Consider the following 12,465-nt stretch of genomic DNA (forward strand, 5'->3'; position numbering starts at 1 on the left):
CTTTTGGTAATAGGACGGGATGTTTCTGTAATCGGATTAGAAATTTGGCCAAATGACTTCTTAAGGACTTAAATTTCCAAGTTTAGGACTTGATTCTGGACCTGAGGGGTTAATAGTTACTGGAAAAACAAAGCCTCTGACTTCTGGTTCAAAACCATGAGCTAACAGTTAGCCACAGAGGTACCAGGTCTAAAGCAGATTTCCGTCAGCCTAAAACATCTTTATTCTAAGAGAAATGTTATAGAAGCTCATCTGAAGGCATTCTTACATCATATAATCCTCAACACAATTTTCCATTATCGGTTTATTTCTGGCAGGACTATGAAACGATCATTTTGTTTGCTGTGAAAAACAAGAATTCTATAAAAATGAACATGCATGGATAGAAAGTTGTTTTTATTTGAACGGCAGTAATCCACATGATCTGAACTTCCCATTTAAAGGAACAACTTTACCATTTTGAAGAGTGTTTTGTGTTCTTCAGAGCTGTTGTGATGTAGAAGCACACACTCAATGCTTTAAAGGGGTTGTAGGGTTTTCCTGACAGGACAGAAAAGCTGCCGTCGATCACAGAAAGCAAAGACTCGCTGCCTCCTCCGGCCTTTGTGAAAGCAGACAGGCTGGATGGAAATATATTTAAGAGTACATGCAGAACTGTTGCTGTGATGAGTAAACACAGGCCCAGTGCAATAAAAAAACTTGTAAAAAAAAAAAAGAGAAGTGCCCATAAATGAAGTTTAATTGAAACTGTGCAGGAGGGCAGTTTTTCAGTGCTACGACTCCCAGGAGCGCGAACATTGCTGCTCGGGAAGGAGGAAGGGGAGGAAGAGCAGGAAGTAAAAGAAGGATTGATTGAAGAGGGAGGTTAGTGTTGTTTTATCCTCAGAAAGTTCGAGAGGAGAGGACAAAATGGTCCCATGCACGGCTCAAAGAAGCACTTTTCTCGAGAGGCTTTTCAGCGTTTAACCTGAAGTCATTTTGAATAGAAAACATTTTATTATCAGAATGACTCTAAATTAAAATCAGACATCAGGAATCGGGTTTGTGCAAATGCCGGCATCTGCCTTCATCAGTCATGGAATAAATCTCCCTCCTCCCACTGTTTCTATGAATGTTACTTCCTATGAGCCCACCCGACTCATTCCACTTAGTTTATCCTAAAATGTTCAAGAATTTCCAGTTTTTCCTCTGGAGGGGTGGAGACAGGGACAGTATGATTGGTCGGCCCTTAACCAAAATTGCCCCTTTCAGGACTTTAAGTATCACAACAGCGATACTTGGCAGCAAGTGACGCCAGTGATCAGCACCAAAAGGCGTCTACGGATGTTCCTGACACTGAATTTTTGTTCTGTCAACGTACGCTGTATTTTAATCTGTTCAGGGGACGGGAAGAGTGGTTATGTGATGTAAGGAGGAGTGTTTATGTGTCAGGAGCTTAGAAACGGCTATTTTAGAGCTGCATCAACGCTGCTTATTGTCTTTTTCATCCAGGCTTCACCAGCGACTTTTCCAGTTTTACACATGCCGGTTATTTGGCAACATCTGCCAACCAATCAGCATGAGTTAACCACAGGTCCCAACCAACGACTCTACCGTTACCATTTGTGAGCACATACCCCAGTTCAGGTAATCGTTTGGTCGGTGTATGGCACAAACAACGAAGGTCCGGTAAAGTCACCCGATAGTGGTGAACTGGCCTTTTGTTGGTTCTTAGTGACTATGTTTACATGCAGCCAATATCCGGGTTATGATCGGGTTAAGGTCGGTATTCGGGTTTCTGAGTTGATCAGAATAACCCGTTTACAAGCATAAATCGAAAGAGTTACCCCTAACTTGCATAACCCGATTTAAATGTGGACGTTGGGGTAGCGTCAGGTCGTGTGGACTAGGTCCAGACGCAATATGCGTCATTTCCGGTTCTTCTTGTTCCGGTATCCATGAAAACAACAACATGTTTCCCAGTTTGGAAGAGATAGCGACCGCGTTTGTTTGCGCTTTAGTTTCCTCGTCACTCCAAAAGTGTGGTGCTGTGCCGCGACTCGCCATGTTGCTCCCAACTTGTTGTTTACTTCCGGTGTTCTGGCGCATACAAGACGTCTCGCTACCCAAAAGACCAAGATTCCTTGCGAACAGAGCATGTGCAGAACACACGCTTTGATGGGGATATCCCGATATGCGTTTACACGACCAAACATTCGGGTTAGAAAAGTGTTACCCCAGGTGTAGTAACCGGGTTTTTAAAAACCCGGTTATGAGCATATCTGGGTTTTTGGCGGTGTTTACATGGACCTGCGGAACCGGGTTATTGTGAATATTCAGGTTTTAATAGGGTTACTGGCTGCATGTAAACACACTCATTCTGTTTCGCCTGCATCCATCTGACTCTTTCTTCTGAACCATTCTTTGACTCAAAGCCTTTCTGATTCGTTTTCTTTGTTTTGTTTTTTTACTTTTTACCCCAGCATGATTGTCTGTCGTTGAAAGGTTGGGACAATTTCTCTCTATTCCCCTCCATTCTTCACAGTTAGGAGGTCATTAAATAAAAATGTGCACTGGGTGAAGTTTCTACCTGCCTGACTCCTTAAAAAGAACAAGGGCCTTCTCTGTTCTGCCCAGGCAAGGTAGATAATTATAGATCTCAACTTAATCGCTTTCCTCAAAGCTCGAGTTCTTCTTCTCTTTTAGTTTGGGAGTTTACTGCCACATGCCAGTTGTGAGGTGTTGCAACATTATGGATCATTGCCTCCTTAAGACAGTGCAGGGTGTAGGAATGAACTCAACCCTGTTATGAGTTCTTGGTACCTATCACCTCGCAGGTGTTGTTTTACGATACTTTAAACAAAATTTTCCTCCAGAATAATAAGAAAAAGTGTTTTGCTTCTTTTCCTCTACAGACCCGAGTCGTCCACATTTTTATCCCAATCAACAGCCTCTAGCCCACTTAGCTGTGAATACATTCCCGTCCAGGATCCATGATGTGTCTGAACCCCTGGGTGAGCGCTGAGAAGAAGAAAAAAAGAAAAGAAGAGAAGAGAGGGCCCCTGAAAAGCTGCTTTGTGCAAAGGGGCCTGAGGCTTTTGCCTGTCAGAGGTTGTGGTTATGGGCTAGCAGCCAGGACTTCAGACCCTCTCACTGGTAGAGACCGAACCACCATCTGGAGCGAGGGGGTCCTTCCTGAATGTGGCTGTGAGCTGCACAGATCCAGGCTGGGACCAAGCTCGCTCGAATACAGCCGACACACCAAAACAAGGCCTTAAAAATAAACACATTCTGCGTTGTCTTCAAAAAGTCTCGGACTCTAAAGCCTGATTTATGCTTCTCCGTCTGCGTCAGTGCGGAGACACGCAACGCCATTATCCGTCCTTGCGTAGGGATCCGGCAGGCACGCAAGTACATACGGAGTCAAGACGACTTTTTTAAACATCCGTCGAACGAGACGGATTATGCAAGCTTGTGATTGGTCAGGACGCCGCTGTTGTTTACAGCGCCGCCATTGCAAAGAGAGCCGAGGATAACTAGCGGCAGACACGGAGAAGCTTGAAGAATACCTCGCGAAAAAACCCTAAAAATATGAACCTTTAATTCTCCCGTGACTGGAGGAGTGAAAAGATGCACAGCAAGCATTTTATTTGTGGACGGAAATGACAGGAAACGTGGGTTTAGAGCGCATGAAGCGGTGGGAGAATGAGAGACAAATATGTCCGTGTTAAAAGTCTCTTGTATACACAAAAAACACAATATAAACACACTATCTTGGACCGATACATGACAGGATACCACAGAACAGCGCTACGCCCTCTGTGGTCCTGTCGGGCAATTGCTTTGCAACACTCTCCAGGAGACGGAGAAGTATGAGAGCAAAACGCTTCCGTCAATCCGTGTCTGTCCCTTGCGGAGCTGATGGAGAAGCATAAACCAGGCTTTAGAAGGAGGAGGAGTAAGACGGATCAGATCTAGCTGTTCTTCTACAGTATCAACACAATCAAGCTTGTAGATGGCTGTAGTGCACTGAGTGGAATTATTATGTTTGATCGACACTAAGGAAAATACTTAGTTGGCTGAGGCAGTGCTCATCAAAAGCTCCGGTGATGAAAAAAGAACGTGTGTTGGATGAGTCACCATCATCCCAAGTGGTTTATAATGTTTATGGAAGTTTGTCATCAGCAGGAGTGAGTGGGAATAATCGGCACACAAAGCGTCAGAGACGGGAGGTCTCCTGACTCAGCCTTACGCTGGCTTTGTTTATGTTTTAGATCCAGACCTATATGTGTCGGAAGCAGGAGAAGAAGACCGAGTCTCACACAGACTCTGGTTGAGTCAGCGGACAACTGCTTTACTTCAGCTACACTGCTTCAAATGAGATGAAATTAAACGTCTTACCCTTCAACTAAAGAGTTCATGGTGCGTTTATTATGAGGTGGAAAAATGTGAACCATATTGTTTTGGGAGTTTTAATGGTGCCTCGCCCATCCCCCAACCTCTGCAACTGAACAAAACTCCAGAGCCCCTTTTGGAGCTGACCCAAAACAAACAACTTATGGCTTACATGAACCTCTGCCACACACAAAATCATACAGCTTCTCTGTAACGGGCTGAGAAAGGCCATTACATCTGATATTTAAAAAAGCTGACAGATAAATAGAAAAAAAAATACCGTAGAAATTTACACAAATGAAACCCTACAAAGTGATGATTGGTTACAGCTTAACTTGTAAGACTTAAAAATCTGTTTTTTCAGGCTGACCAAACAAATAAAACTTGCAAAAGAAATGACTCTCTGCTGTCTCTATTAATACTCCCAACATGAATATAAACCTTCCATTTTTGACGGTGCTTGGTTTCAGGAGTCACGTGCTTCTACAAGCCGCTTGAAAATGTCCCATACTGTGATGTCACAATAAGGGACATTAGCACTGAACCCACCTCAACTGTCCTCACTAGAAGACCAGCAGCTATACTCTGAGTCCCTTAAAGATATCTGAGCTCTTCGTCTCATAGCAACCAATAATGGGCCGTTCCCATCTGTGCCGGGTCGGCCCGGGCCGGGTAGCCCCAGTCGGCCCCAGCCTGGCCCGGTTGATTCCACACATCCTTGTCTTAAGCCCATGTGGGCTGATTCTACCCACCAATCAGAGGCTTGCTCTAATGGAAGGTGTGAATTTGCTGTCAGCAGTGGGTGTGTTGGTCCTGGTCGGCCTGAAGCAGACCCCCTCGAGAAGAGGGCTGAGAATGAGCCTTGGTTGGCCCGGAAAAATACCAGGCCACCCAGATATGTAAACAACCTACGCTACCCGGCCCGGGCCGACCCGGTACAGATGGGAATGGCCCATTAAGGAGTGGGTGGGCATGGCCAGCAACATCTTGTATCCTTAAAGAGACAGAGCCCTGAAATGGCTCATTCTGGAAGGTACTGAAACTGTCAAGAATAAAGCTGATGCATCAGGAACATGTTTTCTATTGACCATAGACCTATTATAACTTTAAATTTATTATCATCATCTAGTTCTATAGCAACTTTCATTACCTTTATTATGGGTCAACTTTAATATTCATATTTTATTTTGTAAAGAGCAACAAATTGTAAAGGTGTCTGTTAGAATTTGACAAATGTCTACGAAAATGACGGATTTAGTTTTTGAGGACGATGATTTCTTTTTATTTATCTAAAGTGAAGATGTTTATTTGCCCTGCCAACAGGGGGCAGTACATATCTAAATCATTGCAAGCAAGTTGTATTTTTTGTGTTCGAGTAAAACCTTACCAACGGATGGCCATTAGGGTCAAAAAGCCCTGGGAGCACGACCGCCAGCAAAATGACAAGCACATCAGACTCCCTTTCATAACTGGCAACAAGCAAAGAGGCAAACGTGTAGAACAACATTCATGAATGGCGAAAACTTTGTAATCGTGTTACAAATCAGTAAAACAGATATCTTTAAAGTTACACATCCTACAGGAATATTTACTGCACACAACAACTTTCAGAGGACCCTTAGAAACATCTGCTTGGAGTCACGTCGTAGCCCCTGACCTCTGAAGTTCAGCTCAGTGTGGGCCACTCTGTTGTTTACAGTAGTGTTAAGTGTGTGCCCCTCCAGGATCAGACGGACTCATAATCCCCTCTTCATCCCCACTGCGGCCCAGATTGTGTGTAAGTGGACATGGGTGATGGCAGACATGGAACGGCTCACCGGACCACGCAATGAAGCCACGCAGCTTCAAACAAACGAGGAACAAACGTTCACTTTGAGACAAATGCAATAATAAAGCATGAGCGGAGAATGGAAGAGGGGAAAAAAAGAGGCTTTTGGCTTTTTGCCGAGTACCTACCCAGCACTTTTTTCTACTTTCCCTGTGTTTTTATGTTATGTCACCTTGTAAAAAGACTTTATGGCCTTTCCAGGCCTCATGGCTCTGAGTGCCATTAGGTGGAGCTTTAAACTGCTGCAGGATCGCCACTTAGAGCGAGTGACAGGAGAGCATCTCCAGACAAATAACACACACACACACACACACGCACGCACACACACACACACACACAGAAGTTTGGTCTCCACCTATCTATTATAAAAAAAAAAACAAACACTGAATGTCTAAAGGTGGGTGGTGATGTTCTTTATTTAGTAGCTCAGGAGGTAGAGAGGGTTATTGTTGGAGGGTTGTAGGATCAATCCCAAATCCCACTAGAGAATGCTGCTGTTGTGTCCTTGGGCAAGACATTCAATCCACCAGCCTTGCCTGCAGGTGGTGGTTGGAGGGACCGGTGGCGCCAGTGTTCAGCATGCCTCACCTTTCTCAGTGCACCTCAGGGCAGCTGTGGCTACATCATAGCTCATCATCACTAGTGTGTGAATGTGTGTGTGAATGTGTGTGTGAATAGGTGAATGACTGATTGTGTTGTGAAGTGCCTCGGGCGGTTGTAGAACCCTAGCAGGCGCTATATGAATACAGGCCATTTACCAGTTATCCATGTGTGACCATTAACCAAACATCCCATGAACCTCAGTTTTGATTTAAATAAAACTCAGGAAGTTGTCACTAGATGATTAAAGATGGCCACCACAGCTAATCAACATGAAAAAACACAGATATTGCTCTATCTCATTCAGTTTTACAAACATTGACCTAGACGTTGGTATTGTAGTGGTTCCTCTCCAAAACGTACTTGGAGCGCTACAGTCGTCGCTTCAAACGTAGTCAAACTTTTGGGAGTCGACCCAACACGGTTGGTCTGTTAGCAAAATATGAGACGAGAACAAATTTAGAAGAGGTGAAAACCAGAGCGCTGAACTCCTACAAGGGAACACCAAGCCACTGGTTCAGGTGTGTGGATGACTGAAGGGTCAAAATTCTCAAAGGAAGTAGAAGACTTCACCAAGCACATTAATGACCAAGAACATCAAGTTCACCAGTTCTAAAATCAGCTAAATGAAAACTATTAAAGCTGAATTTACATCATTATGAACACACACCACACACATTTACACCTCTGAGATGATTACATTCACTGTCACATGACTAAACAAATGCACATCACCCCCTCCTTCTGAAACAGGCAAACAAATGGACACAAGATGGAAAAAATATCGGTTGTTAATGTTGGCCCGGTTTTATTTATCGGACCGATACCCATATGTTCAAAAATGACTAACATTGACATTGACATTGGCCGATACCAATATTGATGCCGATATATTGTCCATCCCTAGTGCAAAGGTTCCATCGTCCCATACGTGGCAGGAGTCTCAGAGAAACTTGGAAGATTCTTCTCCAAACACAACGTCCCAGTAAACTTTAAACCCAACAACACCGTCAGACAGAAACTGGTCCATCCAAAGACTAAACACCCAAACAGAAGCTCAGTGGCGTCCTTTATGCAGTCCAACGCAGTGAGGACTGTCCAGATCTTTGCATCGGGGCAACTAAACAACAATTACACAAACGCATGGCACAACACAGGAGAGCCACCTCTTCAGGTCACGACTCTGCAGTCCACCTACACCTGAAGGACAAGGCACACATTCTGGACAGAGAAGACAGATGGTTTGAGAGAGGGGTAAAAGAAGCTATCTATAGCAAACGTGAAAACCCCACTTTAATTAGGGGTGGGGCTTAGATTTCATCTTTCTAGTACCCATAATGCAGCTTTGAATCTCATTCCTAAGCAGTTTCAGTCTAGGTCACACCTTCCTGCATCTAATCAACACGACTCTCTCACAATAGAGGCTAACGACTCATCAGGGGGTAGAGAGGAGGGGTACTCAGAGTAGTTTCTGCTCATTAAATAACAGACAGCTTATAAGCTTGACTCTCCCGTATTCCAGTTAGAATTGACAACGCTCCTCAGATGAGAAGCAAAATGTCTTCAAGGAATCAAAGAAGTCCAGTTGCCTTCATCTGAACTCTTTTGGATCACCACGACCTGGATGACTGTGAACCTTCACCAGTGTAGGACTATTTGATTAAAATTCTGGCATAAAGAGAGACCATGATGTGCACTTTATCATAGAATAATAGATCTTTCAATATGAATCTACTTGGACCAGTGTTGGGCAAGTTACTTCAGAACTGTAATGCATTACTTATTACTTGTTACCCTCATTTTAAAGTAATTAATTACATTACAATATTACTTATTTTAAAATGTAAGGCATTACACTACTTTTGCATTACTTTAAGTTACTTTCACACAAACAACTTCAGTATGAATCTGGTAATGTGACGCTCAGTGAGCTCATGACATATATGTGGAAGGTGATGTGGTGTCTGAGCTAGGATTGCTGTTAAAAACAGTCAGATATAATAACAGTGCTTTAAAATGATTGCTTATTAAATAAAAGCAACAACAATCTGTACTCTCAGCACGCTGCCATCTTATAGGGCCATCTGAGCAGGGAGTGAGGTGGTGGGGGCTCCAAGCCTATATTTGCCTTGGTCCCCAAATGCCTTGATACGGCCCTGGATGTGGGACTGACTTCTGGGGTGATCTGATTCTATCACATGTATAAATATTAAATGCTTATATATTATTACTTTTCACTGGTAAAAACGTGTATTGGGGATAAATCTACCTACTTTTTTCTTTTTAAGCACTTTGTTTTGTTATCTTGATTTTATTTGAATAATTTCCGGCCCTTTCTCTCTCTAACCTCCCTGCATGCTGCATGTTTTCTCCGTCTTCCAGAAAAACTGTTTCCTAGATTTCCTACTTTCTAACTACTCAGCCAAAGGGATCTACCCAACGCAAAAAAAAAAATAAGCTTCATATGCGCTGCGCTCCAGCAGCAATGAGTTGAAATCACCAGGGCACAGATTATGAACTCAGCTGAAAAGTACATGAAGTACCAGAGAATAGGGGCTGATATAAACGATCACAAACGAATGACTTTGTTTTGGCGGAGCGGTTTTGTGAATATAACAGCGGCCGCGCGCGCGCAGGACGCAGCTGGAGTATTTGAGCCATTACCGCGGCGTCCTCTCTGCTCATAGAATGCCCGCAAAGCTGAGTCCATAAATGACGTCATATATGTGGATACTGGATCTTTTTTCAGGCTTCCCACAATTTGAATTTTTAGGAAACCCACATCTTGATTCTGGGTGTTACTGACAATTGTACCGAGTAAATATTACCATTTTCTTTCCCTGTAATGCCTTACATTATTACCACATTACAGCAAAAAGCAATGCATTACAGTAATTAATTACTTTTGTACTGCGTTACTCCCAACACTGACTTGGACTAGATGCAGTATTTAAGCCGCACAACTGTCTAAACACGGAAAATCAACACAACACCTAAGAACATGAAGAAGTGAGGACTTTTGTGTTTAGCACTAAGGTTTGCCTTCCTTTAGCTCGGTCTTTTCCCTCTAACTCCCCATTTTTGTTTTCCGAGTGCATGTTTATCATGCCCACACAAACCCCAAACGTGGCCTCTACAGTGTTCAACAGCTACGCTTTATTTCATGCAATTAATGCTCAGCCAGGGGATTTTTTTTACACCGATACTTTGGTTTATACACAGCCTGGAGGAGATGGCCCTAAAAAGAAACATGCAAATCAGCAAATCATGCTCTGTTAGAGCAGTTCTGTATGTTTTGTAGGGTTTGAGAGGCATTTTACAACTTCATGGTGTGAATGGGCTAAAATGCGTGTATCCAGAACTGAACTAAGGTGTCCGTTTGTATTTTTCTTGGGGAAAAGAAAGAAAAAACAAGCAAAAAGGATAACGATGAACATTGAGTCATGATTCCAGTAGCATTTCCAAATATAATTAGAAATCTAAGTTTTGTGACGCAGAGCAGGACAAGAAGTACATGTGTTGGTTTTTAAAGATCACAGACAGATATGTTTAGAGGGCAAAACTAGAAAGGAAAAGGCAGCAAAGCCAAAGACAGCTGTCACACGCGTGCACTCGGACCAAATTTAATCATCATAATGATCGTCATCAATCACAGCCGAGGTAAATAGGGATCCGTGTGGGGGATGAATCGTGTCTGATTGATTGATTCCATTTAATTTGTGCAGGAGATGAGCAGTGAGTTAAAGGCTTTCTCTAAACCTGGTTTGCTGTTAGCCTGGCCGAGGGACGCGGAGCAGCCGCAGACATTCCATGATTGACGGAATGTTGATTCAAGTTTCTTATTTATTTCTAAAGCTGTAATCAGCTGAGATTTTCTCAATTCATTTAGTGTTTGAGGCATTTTCATTTCAGCAGGTGTGTGTGTGTGTGTGTGTGTGTGTGTGTGTGTGTGTGTGTGTTGTTTCCTGTGTGGCGTACTCTCTAGTTTGTGCTCTGGAAGAAAATTTATGGTGGAGGATGTTTGGTCTTCCTTTAGCTGTGAGGCAGGAAAAGTTGTTAAAAATGTGTAGGTAATAAAAGACACCAGCGTGATGCGTTTAAAAGTGTGGAAATAAACACACACACACACACACGCACGCATGCACACACACACACACACACACACACAGTTCTGTATGGGTTGTAAGCCAACAACACACTGGACAAAGGCATATGACAGGAATGTGTGGTGAATGATGGAGCGCTGTCCGTGGTGAGGGGAAGGAAAAAGAGAAACGGGGAGATAGAGTTTCTGTGTTTCTTGGCTCCGCGTTCTCATCCCTTTACATTCCTTCCATGAAAGAATGCAGAGTAATAAAGTCATTAAGTGTGGAGGTCGTCCAACAACAGTTTTGCCCGTTTTCATTGCTGTGATTGAATGGCTTGTTAATTGTCTGGCTGCATTTATTTTCACTTTTCTGACCAACATGAGTTTGTGGTCCATGCTTTCGTTCTTTTTAAACACATAAACAGTTTTGTTTACCTGTTTTGTACACAACAGTTAGAAACAGACTAGTGCACCCAAAAGACAAAATATCAGCTGGACAAAAATGTGGAGTCATCTACGAAATCCCATGCAAAATATGCAATAAAACATACATAGGAGAAACCGGACGCCAACTCAATACACGAACAATAGAACACAGAAAGGAGTGCGAGAAAGAGGCTAATCGAAAACACACAAGAGCAGCAAAAGAAGAAGCAGAAAGTACAATAAAAAAGTCAGCCGTAACAGATCATTGCTTAAGAGAAAACCATATAATGGACTGGGACAACACACGGATCATAACCACCGAACAACAAAAATACAAAAGATGGATCAAGGAAGCTATCGAGATAAGGAGACGTGGATGTGGGACCATGAACAGGGACGACGGAGTTTACACGCTGGACCACGCATGGGACTGCATCGTCGGAGAGGGGAGAGCGGGCAGCAGAGGGCGACAACGTCCTCTGCTGCCCGCGGATAAACAGAGAAGGAAGTGACGCCACCATCAGCGTCAGCCTGAAGAAGCCGGCAGCCGTCGGCGAAACGTGGCGTCAATAACAGGTAACAAAACCGTTTCTGTGTTTAAAAAAGAACGAAAGCATGGAATTAGAAAGACACAGCAAGAACACACCTAAGATGTTCAATGAGTTTGTGGTGTTTTTTCTTTGGGCTCAGCAACAAATAAAAGGAACTGCAGAGCTAAATAGATTTTTCCATATCCCGGGTTGAAGTTCTTCTAAGTGTGATATTTTGTTGTTTTGGTTATCCAGATGTCGGAGAGACTGGAGACATGGCAAATAACAGATTCATTCTTCCAGTTTGGTTTTATTCACGCTTAAACGTTTCAAACCTGCAAAACAAATTTCAACATTATAGACAAAATGCTAGTTTCTAACGATGACAAAATTCATTTAGGGCAAACTAAAGCTACCTTTAGCCACCTAGCTTAACGCCAGGTTGCAGAATCCAAAGGCACTTAGGTGTTTTAACTCTTCTGTGCAGGATTTTAAAAATTCAGCCACATGGGATGGTTTTCCAGCATGTATGAGAATCAAAGTTGACATTTTCCTTTAGGATGTTCTGTTACAGAGCACAATTCATGGTTCCATCAGTTACGAGTGGTCCATGTCCTGAA

Source organism: Nothobranchius furzeri, chromosome 12, assembly GCF_043380555.1.
Source record: "Nothobranchius furzeri strain GRZ-AD chromosome 12, NfurGRZ-RIMD1, whole genome shotgun sequence".
Taxonomy (NCBI): Eukaryota; Metazoa; Chordata; class Actinopteri; order Cyprinodontiformes; family Nothobranchiidae; genus Nothobranchius; species Nothobranchius furzeri.